We start from the raw sequence: 21,763 nt of genomic DNA, 5'->3' as shown, positions 1-21,763 counted from the left end.
CTCCAAGTCCCTGCCAAACCATTAGATCCATACCTCTGGCCATCTCTCCTTTCAGGCAAAATGAACAACCAGAAGTATTGCTCAAACTCCTGTCCACTGAGAGCGATAAGCTGGTGCCCTTCAGTATGGAGCTTCACACATGCCTGGTTCAGGATTCAGAGAGCTGATGGAGAGGATCTGGCCCTTCTGGAGAAGCTGCAGGACAGCTGCTCCCCACACCAACAAGGAGAGCTGGCAGATCAGCAATAATGTGTAAGTCAAGAGCACTTGGCATGACATTGACCTTTAGAGCATAAAAATGGATGCTTTCCAAATCTCACAGACATTTCTCTTGGGGACAAAACTGATTTGTAAACATTCAGTGAGGAGAATTTTGTGAAACACAGTTCAGCTTAGCCAATTGACAAGCAGAAAGCCATCACATAAGGCAGTGATTCTATGGATGGGGAGACGGAGCACATTTGAAAAATGTGAATAACGTGAGAGTGATGGTAAGGAAAGTAGCTGTCGATTGTAATTTTTGTTCATGCCGTTGGGTGAATGGTGGTATCATGAACTGAAAGAGATGCTAAAGAGGATAGACATGCCTGTCTTACCTCTGACAATTAAGTTTCCATTACAACTTAAAAGTCCAATTCTTCCCATTGAAATTGGGAATATTTTCATTGCAGCTCCCCTACCATCCTCTCTATTGTAAGAGGACAGCCCTGCAGAGCTTTGGAAAGGTACCAGTCTTCCTGTGACTAATTAATTCTTAATGTCTTGGTCAAAGGAATGTCCTAGGGGCCCACCCACTGTGGTAAGAAGGTGGCTGAGCAATTTGCTTATAATTGATTTATTCCAAATATTTCATCTCCTTGAGTATTCAGACTACTTCCTCTAGACAGGACGTCAAGAGTACTGGTTTCCTATTCCTGTGTAACAATATTGCCACAAACTTAGTGGCTTAAAATAATACACATTTATTATTTCCCAGTTTCTGTGCGACAGGAATCTTGGCATGGAAGGGTTGATTTCTTCACTTAGAGTTTCACAAGCTTGCGGGCTGCAACCTAAACTGAAGTTCAGCTGGGAAAGGATCCACTTCCAAGATCCCTGAGGTTGGCGGATTTCAGTTCCTTGCAGTTGGAGGAATGAGAGAGTCGGTTCCTTACTTGCTGTTGGCCAGAGGATGCCCTTAGCTCCTAGAGGAGGCTCACATTTCTTTTTCACATGGGGTTCCCAAAAAGAGACACATACTTATTCAAAGCCAGCAAGAGAGAGACATAGATAAGAGAGAGACATAAATAAAACAGAGAGACTCTCTAGCAAGAGGGACATTAAATTCTCACGTAAGATAATGAAATCACATACACATAATCATATACATCCTGTCCTCCTTGACATAGTCTATTAGTGAGAAATAAGTGACAGCTGTCACCTACACTCAAGGAGTGGAGATCACAGAAGGGTGTGAACAAGAGGAATTCGTGATCATGAAGACACCTTGAGAGTCCTTCTGCCGCACCAAGGTATTGCCATCATTTCAACTTGATTCACTACAGGCCAACCCAGAACTACTAATAACACTCTTAGCTGCTGAAACCAAAATGCCAAATTCCTGGTCCTGAATAAGTGTTTCCATATCAGTGAATTCAGCTCAATAAAACCTTTTATTTTACCTACTACAATTCCGTACCCTTAGACTCTACTCCCATTTGTATGTACTCCAGACTTTTCTTATTACGGTTAGGTGCAGTCTTGTAGAGTTATCTACATAAATATATAAACATGTAAGGCTACATAGAAACAAAGGAAGCTATTTGTTCTACAGACTGTCTTCCCCTGGAGCAGACCATTGACTGATATCCAACTCTGGTTGATATCGAGGGCTAAGGACAACGAAGGAGGGCGGAGTTGGATTTTGAAGAAACTGGCATCGGCACATGAAGGTTTCTGTCCTAAGTTTAACCCTTGAGAAGTTTTTATTTATTTGTTTTAATTAATTAATTAAATAATTAATTAGCTTACTTTTAATGAGTGTCAGAGATAGCTGAAACTTAAATGATGTACAGAGGATGGTTTCCTTTTCCAGGAGGGGGGGGGTCAGTGAAATTTGTTGATTGAAATTCCTCAGTCACGTCCCTCTCATCAGAGGACTCCATTCCTTCCCCACCACTGTTGTCACGTGACTTGACAATTTTGAGATGTAATTCTGCAATTCTCAAATTCAGGTTTTAGGCTTTCCTATCAGTTATTTATTTATTTATTTTTTTAAATAAAAGAAATGTAAATATTCTCTCAAATGCCACAGAGGTTTTCTGATGTTTCTTTCAGGCTCTTATTTGTGCATTCAGGGACTACAATTTTTCATTTTATCTCTAAGACTGTTAGAAGAAGCCACTGACACCTGCTTTTATAATCCCTGTTTTTCTGTAGTCACTAAGTATGGGCACCATTTTGTCTACCAAGGCCACGCCTTCCATCTGCATTTTAACCTAGAATGTCACAGACAACAAGTTTAGAAATACTAATAAAGCTCACAGATTCCTGGAGTTTTATTCACAGCCAGTAAGGAGATGTTCTATGTAAACCACAAATACGTAATCCCATTTTGAGAGGCTGTTTCTCGATCCTGGTATCAAGGTTTGCATAATCATGGTCCCTACAGAAAAAAAACACATGCTCAAATGAAAAATTTGAAGAGAGTTTGAGAATGAGACAATTCACATAGCTGTGAGGGAGACTTATGGACACCAAAAGAACTTTTGGAACACCAGCGCTAATATCAGAGAGGAACCATTACCAGCCTGTGATGGTTAACTGTAGGTGTCAATTTGGCTGGGCTACAGGATGCCTGGATAGCTGGGAAAACATTATTCTGAGTGTGTCTGTGAGGCTATTTCTGAAAGAGATTAGCATTTGTGTAAAATTCACCCTCATCCATGGAAGTGGCCTCATCCAATCTGTCGAGGGCCCGAACAGCACAAAGATGAGGAAGAAGAGCCAATTTACTCTCCAATTGAGCTGAAATGTCCATCATCGCCTGCCCTCAGACATCAGTGCTTCTGGTCTCGAGCTCTTAGACTCAGGCTGGGACTTACATCATCAGCTCCCCTGGTTCTTATGTCTTCAGACTTGGACTGAATTATACCACTGGATTATCTGCTTCTCCAGCTTGCAGATGGTAGATTGTGGGAGTTGGCCTTCAAATTGTGTGAGCCAATTCTTATAATAAATCTATCTCTCTCTATATAAAACTGATATATACCCAGATATGGATCTATTGCTACCTATCTATCTATCTATCTCCCACTGATCCTGTTTCTCTCAAAAACTCTGACTAATACACAGCCCTAAGTCTAAAGCAGAGGTTCTCAAAGGGAAAAGGTTTTGCTGCTAGGAGACATGTGGCATCTGGAGCCACCTTTGATGGTACAACTGGGGGGCTGTTGTTGTTATGTAATGTGTAGAGGCCAGGTATGCTGCTACACATGCCACAATGCACAGAGCAGCCTCCAAATGTCAATAATGCCAAGTTTGAGATAGCAGGACCTAAAAAGTGAAAAAGTAGAAGAGACTGATTTGAGGAGGTGGAGAGAGTAACTCTAGAGAGCCATGCCTGAAAAGATGCAATCGCTCCAAAAGATGCTTCTAACAGAGTCAGAATCTGGGGAACACAATCCCGATGTCATTTCTCTCCTGCTTTTCTACACCCTCCCTGTGCTTCCAATGGAGTGAATTCAGTTGTAGATCACATATCAGATAATGGAAGAGCTGCCTTGACACTGAACAGAGAATTCAGCTTCAAGGGCCAGCCTCATGGCTTAGTGGTTGAGTTTTGTGCACTCTGCTTTGGCAGCACAGGTTTGGTTCCCCAACGTGGATGCCCACCACTTGTTGGCAGCCATGCTGTGGCAGCCACCTACATACAAAATAGAGGAAGATTGGCACAGACGTTAGCACAGGGCGAATCTTTCTCAAGCAAAAAGAGGAAAATTGGCAACAGATGTTAGCTCAAGGCAAAACTTCCTCAGCAAAAAAAAAAAAAAAAAAAAAAGAATTCATATTCTTAGGACACAGAGAAGAGAGAAGTCAGGTAAAGAGGGAATCTGGAGGGGCAGATGGGAGATATCTGCTTGATTTATATGACTTGAGAGTATACATACCTTTCTAGGAAAGGACTGTAAATAGAAAAATAATTCTAGGATAGGACATTGAGGAACAACATATTAATGACATGGAGAGGAGAATAACTTTACAAAATATCAAAGAATAAAGCAAGGAGATAGGAGGAATACGAATGACTTTCTTTAATGCTGACACCACAACTACACGTGTAGTTCAAATGGGGGCTGATGGATTTCTTTTACTTTTCATTTTTTAGAGTTTGGCTGTATATATCCAATAAGCCTTCAACATTTTGCCTTGTTCAGATATTTGGTCTCCTATAAATCAGTAGCTTTCACACTGTGTTCACTAGACAGCAAAGCACTTTATATGGAACACTCAAAACACGGTCGCTCCCAAAACAAATCAAAACAAAATCAACAAGCTCCATTTTGTTGAATTTGTAAGATTTCTATGAGAAGAAATATCTTAAAGCTAAATTTAAAAAATAGAATATCAATCTTATTTTCTTTATTTTTCACTCCTTGGCTAAGAGTTTTAAATCCATAGAGAGACATCGTATGAATGACACCTAAGTACAGCACTTATGGCTTTTGAATTTAATCTCCTTGGAAGCAGCAAATATGCCGTAAATATATGAAGAAAGAAAAGAGCTGTTTGCAAAACAAATTTTCATTCTCTATGCACACCTTGAGAGTAGTAAAGCAACTATCAAATGTAAAAATTTAAGGACATTTAGATCATTTTAAAAATTGTTGTGACAATAACAAACACATATTTTCGATATCCCTGAGAAATTAAAGGCACTATTTCAAAAGCAACTTTATTAACGTTTTAGTAGTATTGGTTTCATATTATGTGCATACACTTTGCATTTGCTTATGACATTGAGCAATTTTAGTGAAATCGTCTCATTTATATGCATGTCCACCGTTTACTTGCAAATGTGAACTGAGGAATCTTGTAGCCATCTGAACTCTGTATTCAGGGAAAAATAACATCTGTTTAAAAGAAAAACAGGAAAACTTTCACAGCTGTTTCAAGGAATTTAAGATTATATTGTCTCCTGGTATTTTGCAGAGTCAACAGTTAAAATGTACGTGAGTGAATGTGGGATATTTTGTATATATTCTTAATGTTATAAGAGGAGAGAGAGAGAGACTGAAAAAGAGATATAAGAAGGGTACTCATAAAAAAAGGAAGACTATTATATTTGTTTGCAGATTCTGGTGTGTTATTAATAAAGTATGATAATTAGGAAGAACTGAGACATAAAAAGAGTCCTGAGATTTCTAGAATTAACTAATTACTATAAATTAGTTGGCTAAGACCTCAGAGGTACATAGAAATCTTCAATGATATTAATTCACCAAGGAATTTATACTGAGAACTCAAGCCGCCTATATGGAGCATGACTGTAGTATATTTTCCAAGAAATTCTTGTCCAGGAGGATTAGACTGTAAACTGGTAAATAACTTTATTGTTCATATTCACAACTTCCTAAAATCAGTTTATCTGACCATAGTCATTGTACAACGCCATTTTATATAAGGAACTTGAGCATCTGCGGATTTGGGTATCTGCCAGGGTTCTGGAACCAATCCCCTGTGGCCACTGAGGGACGACTGCATAGCCTGTTCCACCTTGCCCGTTTCATTGACCCAACTACAGAAAGAGTATTCCCAATGGCCCAACACCACCAAGACTAGCCAACAAGAAATATAGAGCAAGGAGATGGTCTTTTACTACTCACGCCAATGAACTGAGACTGATTTGTATTCCACCTTGGGCAGAAGAGGTACAGGGACCCCCTGCTCTGCAGGGGATATGCTCCAAGACCCCCAGTGGATGCCTGAAACCATGGATAGTACTGAATCCTGTATATACTATGTTTTTTCCTATATATACTGACCTATGATAGAGATTAACTTATAAATTAGGCACAATGAGATTAATAACAATACCTAGCAATAGAAAGAGAACAACTATAACAATATGCTGTAGTAAAAGTTATATGAACGTGGTCTTTTTCTCGAGATACCTTATTGTACTGTACTCTCTTCTTCTTGTGATGATGTGAGATGATATAATGCCTATGTGATGAGATGAAGCGAGGTGAATTACCTAGCCTTTGTGACTCAGCATTGCTATTGTACTAGCAGCTCAGGCTACTATTGAGCTTCTGACCCTACGTTAGAAGGAGGATCATTGAGCCACGACGATGTTGACGGTTGAATGTCAAGAGCAGAGGATGTCTGCTGTTGACCTCAGGTAACTGAAACCACAGAAGGCAAAACTGCAGATAAGGGGGGACTACTATACTATTAACAATTTCTGCTGGACTTGGTGATAAATTTTTTACAGTCTTTTCTATTTACACTATTCTCACCAATGAGAGCACTGCTCTGATCACACAAACAATTAGTCAGTAACTCCCCCTGGTAGAGTGCTGGAATAAAAGTGGCCTCATTTGGAGCTTGTATCTGAGTTGGAATTCCCAGCTTTGGTGATTTATAAAATTAGGGTCACTGCGTAAAGATAAATCTTGGAATATCGTTCATAAAGGTCGTGAGGTCTTAGTCTGAGGCAAGCAGAACCAGGTGTCCTGGCTGCAAAGAAAATGGTATTAGTGGAGGTGCATGGAGATTCAGGGAGAAGGAGTTGTTCATGACACGAGGTTGGAGCCAAGGCTTTGTGTTAGCTGGGTTGCATATTTGGATCTATATTAGTATTTTCCACGTTGCAAATATTGACCTATCACCCCATAAAGGTTGTTGAATTCAAATTTATAATTGTGTAGGGGTTGATTGATATATTGTAATAATTGGTCCTTTCTCTGGAAGAGAGGGACACTAACAAATTCACAGGCTGATTTCCATAAGGTCATGTACCTATGTATGTACAAATGGAGAAACACTGATTATAATTCCTTATGATCTCTACTAATGAAACCAGAATTACTTAGAGGCTTTTAACATGGGGTCTTGTGATGGATGACATGTTCAGCAGTCAGTAAAATTAGAGCAGTGGCTGCTGTTTGGGAGAATCTAAGAGTGATGTTGCCAGCCCTGGTGGTCTAGTGGTTAAGATCAGGTGCCTTCACTGCTGTGACCTGCATTCATGTCCCTCTCAAGGAACCACACCAGGCTGTCAGTTGTCATCCTGTGACTGCTGCATGTTGCTGAAATCTCTGCCACTGTTATTTCAAATATGAGAATGGTCACCCATGGTGGACAGGTTTCAGCAGAGCTTCCAGTCTAGACAGACTAGGAAGAAGAACCTGGCTGCCCACTTCTAAAGAAATGGCCGTGAAAACTCTATGAATAGCGGTGGAGCATTGTCACCATACAGCACAAAAAGGTGAGAGGATGGGGCAAAAAGAGTAGGCAGTGTTCCTTTCTCTGTGCACTGGCTTGCTAGGAGTCAGAATTGACTCAACAGCACTAACAACAACAAAGAGTAATGTTAGAGGAAGAAAAGTGATGTCAGACTGAGAATGTTCTGGAATAACAATTATAAGGAGAAGGAACAGAAAAAGAAAAAGGGCCACTGTAGATGGACAAAAACAAGGAGTCTACAGAAAATGGGAAAAAAAATATTATAATAAGCAGATAAAAAATAAAACAAGTACTTGGCAGGGGTCTTGGTCCCATTCTCGGGCAGAAGCTGTCCACTCTGAGGTCATTCACTTGTTCTGAAGATCTTAAGTCAGCTGTCTGCTTCTGAGGACTGGCTGCTTTTGGAGGAACTCTGAGAGTTTGCAGTTTGAGGTTCCCTATTGCAGTAACCTTTTAATTGTGAGTCCTTGTAAATTGCTTCTTTAGTTTTAAAACCTGAATCCAAGGATTGACTCCCTGGAATTTCACTGCTACGTTTGTTATTAGTACCTGATACAGTCCATTTCAGTGGATTTCAACTGTAGTTTTTTCTTTTTTTCTAATGTCTCTTCAATAGCAAAATCTTCAGATCACCATCTTTTGGCCCAGAGAGTTCATGGATTTCTGAACATTTTTCTAATTTTAATTTTAGGATGCCGGTGGTTCTTTCAACCCTTGCAGAAGATAGCGGGAGGCAAAGACAGTATAGTTTTTGATTAAATGGTGAAGACTTACAGAATTCTTTTATAATGGTTCCTCGCCATGTCCCACCTTTACAGTTTTTCCAGGATTGTGTGTTGACAAGCAACACATGACTGTAAAATAACTTCAGATGCCTTTTAAAACTTTCCCTATCAGTGTTGCTTAAAGATAGTATCCAATTTGTATATGCTACCATGATTAATAGTGTCATGAGGAAATTTAGATCATGTTCACTTGAAATCCTGGGGCCATCAGGCTGCCATATTGCTAGTGCTAGAGATTATCTGAGTGGATGGTACAACTGGATTTTTTCCACTTTCCCTTCTCAAAATCAGGGGATAAACATTGATATTTTTTAAATGAACCTTTGAATCCTTCCAGAAATTATCCTTTAAGGACTTAGATAGGATCATGACTTTGATTTAGGTTGCTTATTTGACACGATTATCTGCTAGAATATCTCTTTTTGCTCCGACCTCAATCTTTATAATGGCTGCCTCTTGGCATTGTGTCTCAGGATGCATCTGAAAGTTCCTTAACTTGTCCAATTTTGGTGGAGGTTCCCGAAGAGGTGAGAAGTCCCTTGTGATTCCAAAGCGTTCCTAATTTGAGTAATACTGCAAAAGCATGCCTGATATCAGTAGGTGTGAGTCTGCTAGCCATGATGAAATACCACAGACTGGGGGGCTTAAATAACAGAAATTATTTTTCTCACAGTTCTGGAGGTTGGAAGTCCAAGATCAAGCTATCAGCAGGGTCACTTTGCCCTGAGGCCTCTGTCCTTGGCTTACAGACAGCCATCTTCTCTCTGTGTCCTCACATGACTTTTTCTCCCTAGGCTGGAATCCCTGGTGTCTCTTCCTCTTCTTATAAGAACACCAGTTCTATTGGATCAAAGCCCCACTATTTAACCCTAATTAACCCCTGAAAGTCCCTATCTCCAAATATAATCACAATATGGATTAGGGTTTCATCATATGATTTGGGGGAAAGGACACAATTCAGTCCATAACATTATATTTATGTTTACTCTCTAGTCTTTAGCTGGTTGAAAAGCTCTAGTATGTGCAATAAATTCTTCTGTCTGGGGTGTCATTACTGCAAGGAGAAGACTATATTCTGAAGAAGTTAAATGAACATATCTTTCTTGATAACCTTCAGCTTCAGTTTTCAGGTAGGATCCATCAATAAATAATACTAAGTCAGAGTTCTCAATTAGAGTCTCTAATTAAACTGAGCACAGTGCTGGAAGTCCCTTAACTAAGGTCAGACAGGCATAAAGCTCCTCATCTTCCAATTGGGGCAGCATAATGGCAGGAGTCAGGGTGCTGCTATGGTGAGTAGTAATAAGAGGGGAGAGAGAGGAACAGAACCCCTTAAGAGGTTAAGTGGTTGGCTGAGAAGTATAGATTCTCAGACAGTAGTAATGTGTCTACCAAAAATATCAATGAAGAAGAGACATCCATGAATGACGAACCACGAGGTCAGGGAGGCAGCCTGGAACTAGTTCAGCAGAAGTGTCAGTAGGTTTCACAGGAAAGTTATAGCCCAAAGACAAGGTGTCTGAGCCTTTACGACCAGATCAAGGGGGAGGCTATAGTAAGCGATGGGTACTTGATGGTTGAATTGAAACTGAGTTAAAACTCCAAAGGATTTCTCATGCACAACTAGACAAGAAGGATTTTTGTAGTTTGGGATAGTTAGGAAAAGAGGCTATTTAAGTTTTCTTTGGATTATAGAAGCCTTGCTCGTGTTTGGGGGACCAGAGGTGAGGATGTCTTCCTGAGGACTAGTCAATTCATAAAGTGGTATTGCCATCTCAGAAAAATTTGGTACCCATTGTCTGCAATATTCATTTAAACACAGAAATCCTATCAGCTGGTGTTTTGTGAGGGATCTAGGATACGTTTAGACAGTCTTTCGTCTATCAAGAGACAGTGTTGTCCCCTTTTTAAATAGGTCATGTACTAAGTAATGGACTGTTTTGGCTAAATTGTAATGTGCCTTTTGAAACGTCATGTCCCTTTTCTGCTAAGGCTGAGAGCAAGTAAGTGGAATTTTTTTTTTACTGGCTTCCTTGTTCTTTGAACAACATAGAAGATTGTCTATATATTATCATTATTATTATTTAAAGGATAGTCTATCTTTTGTGAGGAAGATTGGCCCTGAGCTAATATCTGTTGCCAATCTTCCTCTTTTTTTTTTCTCACCAAAACCCCAGTGCATAGTTGTATATCCCAGTTGTAAGTCCTTCTAGTTCTTCTGTGTGGGACGCCACCTCAGCATGGCTTGATGAGCAGTGTGTTAGTCTGTGCCCAGGATCCAAATCAGTGAGCCCCATGCCGCCAAAGCAGAGCGTGCAAACTTAACCACTACACCACCTGGCCAGTCCCTGTCTACATATTATATCAGAACTGAATCACAAGGGAAAATTAGATCTTTTGACTTTTGACAGGGGGCCTAGGAAAAATAAGATGCTTCTGTGAGCCCCTGGATATAGACTTACATGGCCCTTTGAGAGCTGACAGTGATTCATAGAAATGTGGTTCTTGTACATGGTATGTCTGGGGCCCTCAACCTGCTCACTGTCTGCTGAATGCAGACCCAACAATCTGTTCCCCCTCACCTCCACTAACAGGCAAAGAAAGAAATTGATCAATCTGGATCAAATGCAAGTTCACAGCACAACAAAATGAAGATGGAAGAACTTCTTCACTCGGTTGTATGGGTAACCCAGAGCCAAATTTATCCGAATGAATACTGGTCCAGCAACAATTGCCAACTCTCTAGTTTGTGAGATCAGCTCTAACAACAAACTTATAGAGCCTGTGCTTATGTTGTACCCTGTAATTCTCCTTCTCTTGAGAAAGAACTCTTATAAAGAGCACTATAAAACACAGAAGCATAAAAGAAAGCTCAACAGGATAGACAGGAACTTCCTGATTCCAACCAAAGATGACAAACAAATGGGAACCAATAACAAATCCCAGGCACCAAACCGATAATGAAGATCCAAAACCTCACCACAAAAAGAGTAGGGTTCAGACCTAGTGCTGAATTACCACGTTTGCATGGACTGGGCACACTCTTAGCAGCAAGTAACCAGGAGCCTCTATGGGTACTGCCCCTGGTCAAAGATCCCCTGAGATTTCCACGTAGACACACCAGAAAGAAACAGACAGAAGCTATCTATTCAGAGCTGCCTACGGAAAAAGTCAGCCCAATTTCCTTCTTTCACATGTGGTTATCCAGTTTTCCCAAGATCTTACGTAGATTTGTAGGTAGAATGTGTGACAACAACACTGAAAATAGCAAGGAGGGAAGGGTAAGAGGAGGGAATAAGTGTGAATCTTTCCTGCGATTCTCATACCCCACATCCAAGACCATCTTGGAGTCCTATACAACATTCTCAGCTTGGAAGGCATCTAAAATTTGTTACTATACAGGTATTTACAAAGAAATCATTGACACTAGGTACCCTCTAAAATGTAGATCAATCTTACATTTCATGTATACCCAAATGCACTATATTACTCATTTACACATTTCCCTTTAAGGTTCAAAATAAATAAAAGAGAAGCACAGAGGAATTGAGAGTGAACGGTCTTCCTGTGTGTGTATTTTATCTACAGCCCTGACGACTTCTATAAGCTTCAGTGACCCATATGCAACTCTCTATTTGACATCTTCACCTTGTTGGCTAAAAGATTTCTCAAAGTCTACATGTCCAAAATTTAAATTTAAATTTTCCTAATGGAATACTTCCCCCAACTTTTCCCTTCCCACTAAACAGTGCCTTCATGCACTCCACAGTCAAGCTATAATTTAAGAATAATTGGTTTCTCCCTTTGCTTTCTCCTCAATATTCAGAAATATTTGGTAAGAATGACAGGAACGACAAACAATGAGAAGGGACGCCAGCCTTTCTGATGATCAAGACACTAATGCTTCACTGATGAACTACAGAGACATCTGGAATGTTCTGGGGGATAGAGGTCCATGTGATTGAGAGGAGGCACTTGGAAAGCTAAAGATAATGATTATATACTGGCTGGTGCATATGCATTTTTCTATTTTAAAAACCAACATAATTCTGGCCATAAGTAATGGATGAATATTATTGCTAAAAAGGATCTATCAGGAGTCTTTCTGGCCTTATCTGGACAATACAGCTTGAATCTCCACTTCTCTCTATCATGATGGATACCACCCTCGTCAACATCATTATTCTCCCTCAGCGCTTCAAGCCATGCCCAGTTCATGTACATTGACTATGCAGTAGTAAGAGTAGTCTCCTATATTTACAAACCAGGTCATGCCATTCTCCTGGTTGGAAAGTTTCTGTGACTTTCCTTTGAAATCAGAATAAAATACCAACTTTTACCTTTGCCAACAAATTCCTACATGGCCAACCTTGTTATGTTTCAAATTTCATATTCTACCATTCCTCCCTTGGTTACTATTATTGTCACATTAATCTTATTTCTCTTTCTAGATTAAAGCAATTCATTCCTCCTTGATGACCTTTTGCCCTTCTCCATGCCCTTTAATGAGCTGGCTGTTTCTCTAACTTTCAAGTCTTACCTAAAATGTCACTGCCCTAGAGAACACACTTCTGACAAACCCATGAGTTACTTTCTATCACATTAAACTGTTTATTTCGCTCGAGACATTTATCAAAATTTGAAATTATCTTTTTAGTTTTGTATATTCATATTTATTGTCTGTTTTTCTCAAGAACATGTAGACAAATTTATGTGAGGGAAATTACATTATTTTTCACAGCTCTACGCTCGGTATAACCAGACCAATACATTCTTATTTAATAAAAGAATGATCACTTTTGTCAACAGTATGAAAAACAAATCTTCTCACAACCTCCAAAATAACCAAATTATATGATAATCGCTTATGTTTAGCAGATAGTAAAAATTGCGGCCTCCATTATTTTCACTTCCAGTAGAAATTCTAGGAAGTTTCTCTTGTAATAAAGTTGCACTTGTGAGAAACAGTTGAATAGATATTAGCAGGGATGAGTGAGATAAAAATTAGGACCCCTGAAATCTATACACAACATTGATTTTTAAATGGTGCCTAAACTACACGCAATTCTCCTTCACAGGATAATTATCCAGACGGAGTGATTGTTCATTGAATCAAAGTCTATTCATCTGTTTCAAATGCGTTGACTTTAGAAATGATTTTGAACATAGTTACTGAGAGTTATGGGGAAAAAGAAAGCAAGATTTCTGTCATAGTGTTCAAAGCACTCATAGCTCTACCCCGCTCCCTCCACTGTGCTGGGTTTAAGAGGAAAAGACAAAGGAGAATACCTGGTTAGAAATACACATTTTCATCATTCCACAGCAACCAAGTGAAACATTTAAAACTCAATGGTGGTTGATTTTTTTTCTGCACAGAAGAAGTTGATAAATTTTATAGATTGCTTTTTGTATTGCTTTTGAATAATTCTCCGTAGTGACATGTGGTAGAGCTACCATATATTTAGAGCTTACTCTGGGCCACTAACTTCTCTCATTTAATCTTGACGAGTGCTTAATGACATTGATTAGAATGACCAGTTTACAAATGAGACCCTGAGGTATGGAAAAGTTAGGCAAGTCATTGAAGGTTACACAGCTCTGAGTTATAGTGACAGAACTTATTCCCAGGTTTGTCTGACTATCAAGCTCGTGTCTTAGCCATAAACTCTTGCCCCATATGCTTTCACCTACAGACACGTGGTAACATGTCCTTTAGTATTTATTCATCAACTCCTTTTCTCTTTTCAATATTAAGCATCACTAATCATCCTATTATTTTAAAAGAGGTTATTATGGTTAAGTTTCACAAGCACTTACTTTTGAAAAAAAAAATGTTAGAGTTGAAAATGGGCCTTCCAGATATTCTTGTTATAATGGCAGTATACATTGATAGGATCTGTATAAAAAACAATATATTTTGCAAGCCTTAAAAGATATTTGCTGCCACAGTTTATCTACTTCCAGAAATGTAATCTTAAAGACAAATTAAATAGAATGTTATTACATCACTACAGTATGTATAAAAGAAGAATTACAAGAATTAAGTATAATCGGCTAATTAATAGTGAATTGGTTCAATAAATGATGGATTGTTATGCAACATGGAAACTGTGTTTTTGAAGAGTATATTTTTACACAGAAAGAAATTCACACAATATTTGATTAAATAGGAATACAAATTGAGCATAGGATAAAATCCAAATTTCAGTGTTATACGTGAAACTATACTTTAGAATGGAAGGAAATAGAAATACACATCTGTTAAAGACGGATTTTCTGGTCCAAAAGAAGAGTCTAAAATAGTGCGTCGTTTTTGTGTTTGTTTGTTTCCTAGATGAATGAAAATCCTAGACTGATAGAATTTAAAACATACAGAACGTTATAATGTTAATGTTGCCCTAAGTATACTGAGACTGAGAGGGGAAGATGTAGGGTGAATCATCAGCCAAAGAGAAGAGTTAAGTTACTAATTCTATATGAAGCAGATTCTAGCACCTTCCTACAGCTGCGAAGGGGGACCTGGAAGTGATGTTATTTAAGTAACATGGGGAACTTTAGAATAATCCTTTCTATCTCTCTGGTTAAATCAAGGACAGGCACTTCCATCAGAACATTTCAGTAGTCAGAGATGGAAAGCCTGCTCCAGGTAAAGGGGAAGGCCTGTGTCCCCATCCCTCTCTCACTCTTTTCCAAGCACAGACCAAATGAACCAAATGGGCCAGCTGAGTGTGCTCTGACCCTTCCCATGATATCAAGCCATTTAGGGTGTGGACATCTTAATCTTATAGGGGATGACAATTTTTAAAGGTTAAACACATAGATTACATATTGTGTGTGTGTGTGTGTGTGTGTGTTTATCCTAACCCAGCTTTGGAGGAAAGAAGGCTGGCACACAGGCCACATAAAGGTATGCTCTGAGGAAAGTGTTCACAGCAAGTTGAACTCTAAGAGCTAGTTTATGTATGGCAAGCTGGCTTCCTGTGGATTGGGTATTCTGAATATTTCCATGGGCCTTAGAAAGAGATGCCTGTCCTTATATGTTTGGCCTCTGGGATTTCTGGCAGCTGGGTGTACACTTTGTAATCTAGGAGTTAGAGTCCAGGAAGGGAAGTGGTTGGGGTGCGGACTTTGCAAAGTGCCTGCCAAGTTTTTAGCCAGTTTTTTAGCCACATCTCAAAACTAGGTCAAGACCGCATCTGTGAAATATGATATTATAGCCTCTCCAGGAAAATATGTCTCTTAAAACATAGTCAAGAATTTACCAGACATGATTGTGATTCCTGAATTCAAACTTTTATTTCAAGTTAAGCTGCATCTGTAGCTCTGTGGATGTGGGTGTATGCATGTGCATGTTTGTGTGTGTGTCCGCAACCCTTCAGTCTTTAACTGCTTTAGAGGCAAATATAAAAAGGAAACAAGCTGTTTTTCAAAGAAGCTTTTGGGAATAAATAGGCTAGGCCCAGAATTGACTAGCTCAAAGCCTCTTTTAATAAGACATTCATAGATATTATAAAGATATTACCATTGGCTACCTTGTATGGTTTTTATTTTCCTTTTATACATACTTATTTCTTTGAACTTTTCTGCAATATACGTGCTTAGCTTTTACAATCATAGAAAATATCATCTAATTTAAAAGATTATTATATTCAGATATACTCTGGATAAAGAATCTACTAAATATTAGCTTCCTTATATCACATTAAAGTGTTAATGTTTTCCAAAAGACTATGCTCTTTTTTTTGAGATTATGTGACATTTCAATCATCTTCATTATCATACTTTTTATTAAACATTTATTATTGTCATAAACTGTGTTCATATGGACAGAAATTAAAAATACTTTTTTGGAGCTTACTTTCAAAGAGTTTTGACCTTTCTTTTTTTATGGACGTTTTTATTTATCGTTGGGACTTTTCATGTGTTATTTTTTAGATGATCTCATTGTGTGATGACCTTTAAGATTTTGTTGATTATAAATCCTAGCTCATCACCATTTCATATGCTTCTTTTCCCAGGAGAAGCACGAATATAAGAAGGCAAGAGGATACAGGGGAGTAGTGAGTTTTCATTGCTCCTTCAGTGAATAGGGGAAAAAAATCTAAGATCTGTAGACGGTTGTCAAACTGAGGCTAATACAGGTCCAGCATAAAAATATTGTGATAATTGGAGAATTTGAAACACAGAATGGATTGACTCACAAAATTTTAAGCTCTTCTGCAAAAAACAAAAAGAGTAGAAGTTGGATGATAATGTTTCAGGAATATTTCCTGAGGAATTCTTACATTGAGAGACAAAAGTCGGATTATTTTTAAGATTCATTCTAATTATGCTATTTTGTAATTTTAAAAGTGAGAGAGGTAAAATGTTTATCCCTTGGAAATATTGATTCCTTCATTAAGAGGTAAGCAATGATTTAGCTAATTGAGCTGTTTGTTGTTGAATGTTTCTACCCTGATTATAATGGCGATGATTTGATCTGTGCAGACATTCAGAGCATTGACAATAACACATCAGTTGCTTTGATAAATGCTCATGTTTATGTCATCTTAAAATAGCACTCAGGAAACCAAATGTTCATTCTGTTTTGATCCTGACACCTGGTCCATTTTTAAGTTAATGTTGTTACTGTTTGGTGGTGGTGGTTAGTTTTTCTGGTTGTTTTCTTGTATATTCAGATGACTTATTTATAAACTAAATGTTAAACATGAAGATAATGTAGTCTAGTGTAATATAAATATTGTGCCAACCAGTGATTCACTGACCCATAGACATCATTTTTCTAATGATCTCAGTAACATTGGACTACTGCCCACTTACCGTATGTTTTCTATGGAGAAATCATGTTAGAGCATTATAACTTCAAATGAAGTATTCAGCTCATTGGCTTCTATCTTTATCTTTTCCTTATCCAACAGGAGTTGAAATAAACAAGAAGGATTCAAAAAATGTTATATCTAACTGCCAGATAAGGATTTTGGAGGTAAGCTTCCTGAGCTGTTTTTTCCAAAGCTAGATTTGATTAAGCCATAGCTTAAATTGGAGAGGAGGGGCAGAGAAACAAGCAGTCCTAAGGGCTCAAGTTGCTTCCCCTTGTTGGAAATGCAGACGTGGAGGTACAACCTTACACTGGAGTCTTCTCATATGTGGGGCCACAACGGACCTACTACCATCACCTGTTGTCATAACCCACTCACTAAATTTTGTTAAATCTGTTTCAAATACAGGGAATCTGTCTACCCAAAAACTTTTTGTTAGGATGCAGTTTCATGCTTGATAATAGACAAAGCTTTTTGTGGAGATTACATTTAGCATCGTTGAATCTCATGGGAAATTTTCTTTTATTCAAAGATTTTAATTTGAAAAATACTACGAAACTATGAAATATCTTGACATACAAAAATTAACAATTGATGATATACTAAACCTCCAATTATCTGCCAATTGGCTTAAGAAATAAACTACTATTTACACTAAACTATCCCATGTATGCTATCCTTTTACTAAAAACAAAATAAACACAAAAGTCACCTTAAGCATCATCCTAATGTCCCTTTGTCAAGGCTACAAGTATTCAGATGTTGATGTTTATCATTACCAGGCCTTTTCAAGTACACTTTATGCCAAATAAATGTATTTATAAATTATATACAATATTGTTTTGCTTTTTATTAGTTTATGAAAACTTTATCAAACTGCATGTATTCTTCTGTAATTTGCTTTATTCCCTCTGTTATGTTTATGAGATTCATACCTATTGATTATGTAGTAATAATTTATTTTTACTGTTTTATAGCATTTCACTGCATTAACATATCACAGATAATTGTCCATTTTTATGTTGATAGACAGCTAAACATTTCCCAACTATCTGCTTTTACAAACCACGCTAGTGTGACTGTTATATATGTATCTTTGTGCATGTGGTATACATTTTAAACATGTTTAGTATTGATAGATATTGCCAAAACTCAAGATCCAAGGTGACATTTGATATATGAGACTTTTAATATTTGCTGAATTGGTGGGTGTGAAATTGAATCTCACGATGGTTTTAATTTACATTTCCCTGTGTGATTGACATTTGCTATATGTTTAGACTTCCTGGCATCTAACTCCTTTTCCTTAGGGAATTGCTCACTTCCTGGATATTGTGGGGGCAAAATTTGGCTACACTTATAGGAACTAAAATACCGCTTTGCCAGCCCCTGTGGTGCAAAAACATAGGCACATATTCTATATTCCTTTTGTCAGGTGTACTTGACTACAATACAATGACTTTGACTCTAGAGCAAGTGACTCTGGAAGAAAAGGAGGGGAAGCTCTATTTTTCTCTAGCCTAATTAGCATTAGCTGTAGTTACAAAGTCAAGTTCCTTGTACAGCCACTGGTGTGGCAATGATAAAGTTTACATAAAATTCAACTCCCCAAACTGTCCTTTGTAATTCTATTTTTTTTTTTTTTTTTGGTTTTACTGAGGAAGATTCGCCCTGAGCTAACATCTGTGCCAATCTTCCTCTATTTTGTACCTAAGTCACCACAATAGTGTGGCCGCCACCCAATGTTGTAGGTCCACGCCTGGGAACTGAACCCTGGCCACAGAAGCAGAGCACGTTGAACTTAAGCAGTGGCCCATGGGGCTGGCCCCTTGCAGTTCTTCATGATGGGGTATAACCTCCTCATAGCACTTCCATGGCAGATACTGGGAGTTGGTTATGAGGAAGGCCTAAGAGACTGAAGAGGCATTTGCTAATTTGTATTCTCCCAACACAGACGATTGCAAGCTGTCATAGTGATGTCACCAAACATGGCATTGGCGTTAAATACTAACCTTCAGCTCTGAAATGCTAAGTCCTCTCCCAGCATACAAACACACACATACACACAGTAAGATTTGGGTTACCTTTTACATTAATTCTTGCTTTGATTTTTGAATTGTTGTTTTGTGCGGAAGATGGGGAGGTGCATATTTATCTTATTCTTATTGCTTTATTCTGGCTTTTAATCAGTTTTCCATTACATGTGTTTCAATATTTATCTCTTAGTCTGTGACCATTGTGGTGTGTTTCGACTCACAGAAGGATTTTTTTTAAGTTCTTGTTTTTCTATATGTTTTATGCCACGTTCAAGAAAGTCCTTCTCTCCTTAAAAGTCATGAAGATATCCTTCTATATATTCTAAAAAGTTAAAAAACTCTTTTTTTTGCATTAAAGACCTTAATCCAAATGAATTGATCTGTGTGTGTGTGAAGGAAAAGGAAATTTATTTTCTTTTATTTTCCATGTGGATAACAGTTGTCTCCTTCATTGAATTGTCCATCCATGTCCACTTATCTGCGATGACGTGTCTGTAATTTATCAAGTTTCCACACAAGCTTGTGTTCATTTCTGAGCTCCCCATTTTATTCTGTTAGGTCATTTATTACATCTGCTCCACGACTGGATGGTGTTATTTTTCATAATGTTGATAATAAGTGTTGAAATCCGCTAGGACAGTCTGCTCAGTTTTTCTTTTTCAAAATATTCTTGGATTATTTGTCACTGTGCCTTTTCGCATAAAGTTTAGACTCATTTTGTCAAATTCTACAAAAAAAGCCTATTAGGAATTTGTCCAGAATTACAAGGAAGCTTTTAGATGGATTTGGAAAGAATGAACATTTTTCTGTGTCACTGTATCCATAGACATTATGCATCTTCTCATTTTGAGGAGTCTTCTTTAATGTATTTAATAAAATAGTATCTTTTTCCTCCAGAAAGGTAATGTAAATACACGCCTCAGCAAATTGGAGGCTTTGCTGCTGTTTTCAACAATACACTTTAATATATTCCATTTTTCAAACTGTCTCTTACTTGCACAAATCAAGCAATCCCGCTAAACTTAGTAATAGAATCATACATTTACAGATTTGGAGGGCTTTTCGGGTAGACAATCATATCACAAATAATGATGAAATTGTTCCTTTTTAGGTCCTAATTAGATCCAAGGATTTTTCTTGACTCACCGCATTTGATAGGATCTTCAGCAAAGTGTTGGAAAAAAATAGTGATTCTTTCTCTGCTCCTGGCTTTCTTTAAAAGAAATATTCCTATGTTTCTCTACTATGATTGATGTTTGCTGTAGGTTTGTGTATTTATTTTGTTGATATGTGCATTAGTTTTCAATTGCCACGTAACAAATGACCATAAGCTCAGGGGCCTAAAACAACACATATTTATCTCACAATTTCTGTCGATCAGGAGTCTGACATGTTTTAGCTGGGTCCTCTGCTCAGGGTCTCTCAGGGCTAAAATCAAAGTATGACCTGGCCACGTCCTCACCTCCAGATTCCCCTGGAGAAGGGTCATCCATGCTCCTTCAGGTTGTTGGCAGAATTCAGCTCCTTATGGTTGTGGACCTGAAGACCCTATTTTCTTGCTTTATATACAGGGCACTTGGCAGAGTGCCAGGCACAGAAACAAGGCGGTCCTTGGTTTTTAGGTGTGTTAGAGGAATTAGGAAGATAATAATAAGATGAATAGTGATATTAGAGGGTGATGTTTATAGGTCAAGGAATAACCAGTTTTAGAAGAAATCATGGAGAATATATAGAAGACAGAAAATAAATAAGTTTCTAAGAGTGAGTTCTTAAAGGCAGATATTTCAGCATCATGTTAAATAAGTGGCCATATTTTCATAATATTTGTATATAAATCTACTTAATAGTTTTCTTTAATGAACCAATTTTTACTTAAATGAATTATATATATATGAAATTTCTTTACATGTGTTCAAATATATGCATATGTTTATGTTTATATATATACATGTTTATCTGCACATCACCTAAAATTATTGTACACAACCAGTGACCCTACCAGTGACGTCTCTCTGACACATTGTGAAATGCTGATGATGGTTATTAGTGACAACCAAACCTGCAGTCCATCACAGTCGCCACGCAGACAAGCTTCAATCCCACACTAGGGAACTTGTTCTGATGGCAGCCACCCGTGCAGTTCCACAGGACTTTCTCAACCGGAGGTTGTCATAATCGGAAGCATGCTCTAGAATGACTGATCTTGAAAGGCTATATCGAAAAAGCAACTGGATAACCAGAATCCTGGCAGACATGCAGAAAAGAAGCTGTTATAATGGACCGTCTGATTTTAAGTCTCCACTAACCTGGGTGCTTTTACGACACAGATTTAAGTTGATTTGTTGATTATATGGTCAGCAAAAACTGTTGGCTTAGGTTTGGTTTTGTTTACTTTAGGACAGGAAATTTAAGAGTGGACGATTGTGCCGTTCGTACAGTATCCACTGTAGGCTTAACAGATGACCTAGGGGGCAAATGAGTGGCCAAAACAGATGCTTGTGTCTTGCAAACCCTCACTTTAGGAAGACAATTTTCTGTGAATTTTCTTTGAGGAAAAGGCAAATGTACCTATTCTTCCCGTCAAGGAATCATTTCCTAAAGCACAGTTAAATGTCATTTAAAATTTTTAAAAAGTTCTTTAAGGAAAATCTTTTTGATTGGAAAGACAATCTAG

Source organism: Equus asinus, chromosome 30 (assembly GCF_041296235.1).
Source record: "Equus asinus isolate D_3611 breed Donkey chromosome 30, EquAss-T2T_v2, whole genome shotgun sequence".
Lineage (NCBI taxonomy): Eukaryota > Metazoa > Chordata > Mammalia > Perissodactyla > Equidae > Equus > Equus asinus.
The sequence above is the reverse complement of the archived record's forward strand: the minus strand, read 5'-3'. Positions refer to the sequence as shown.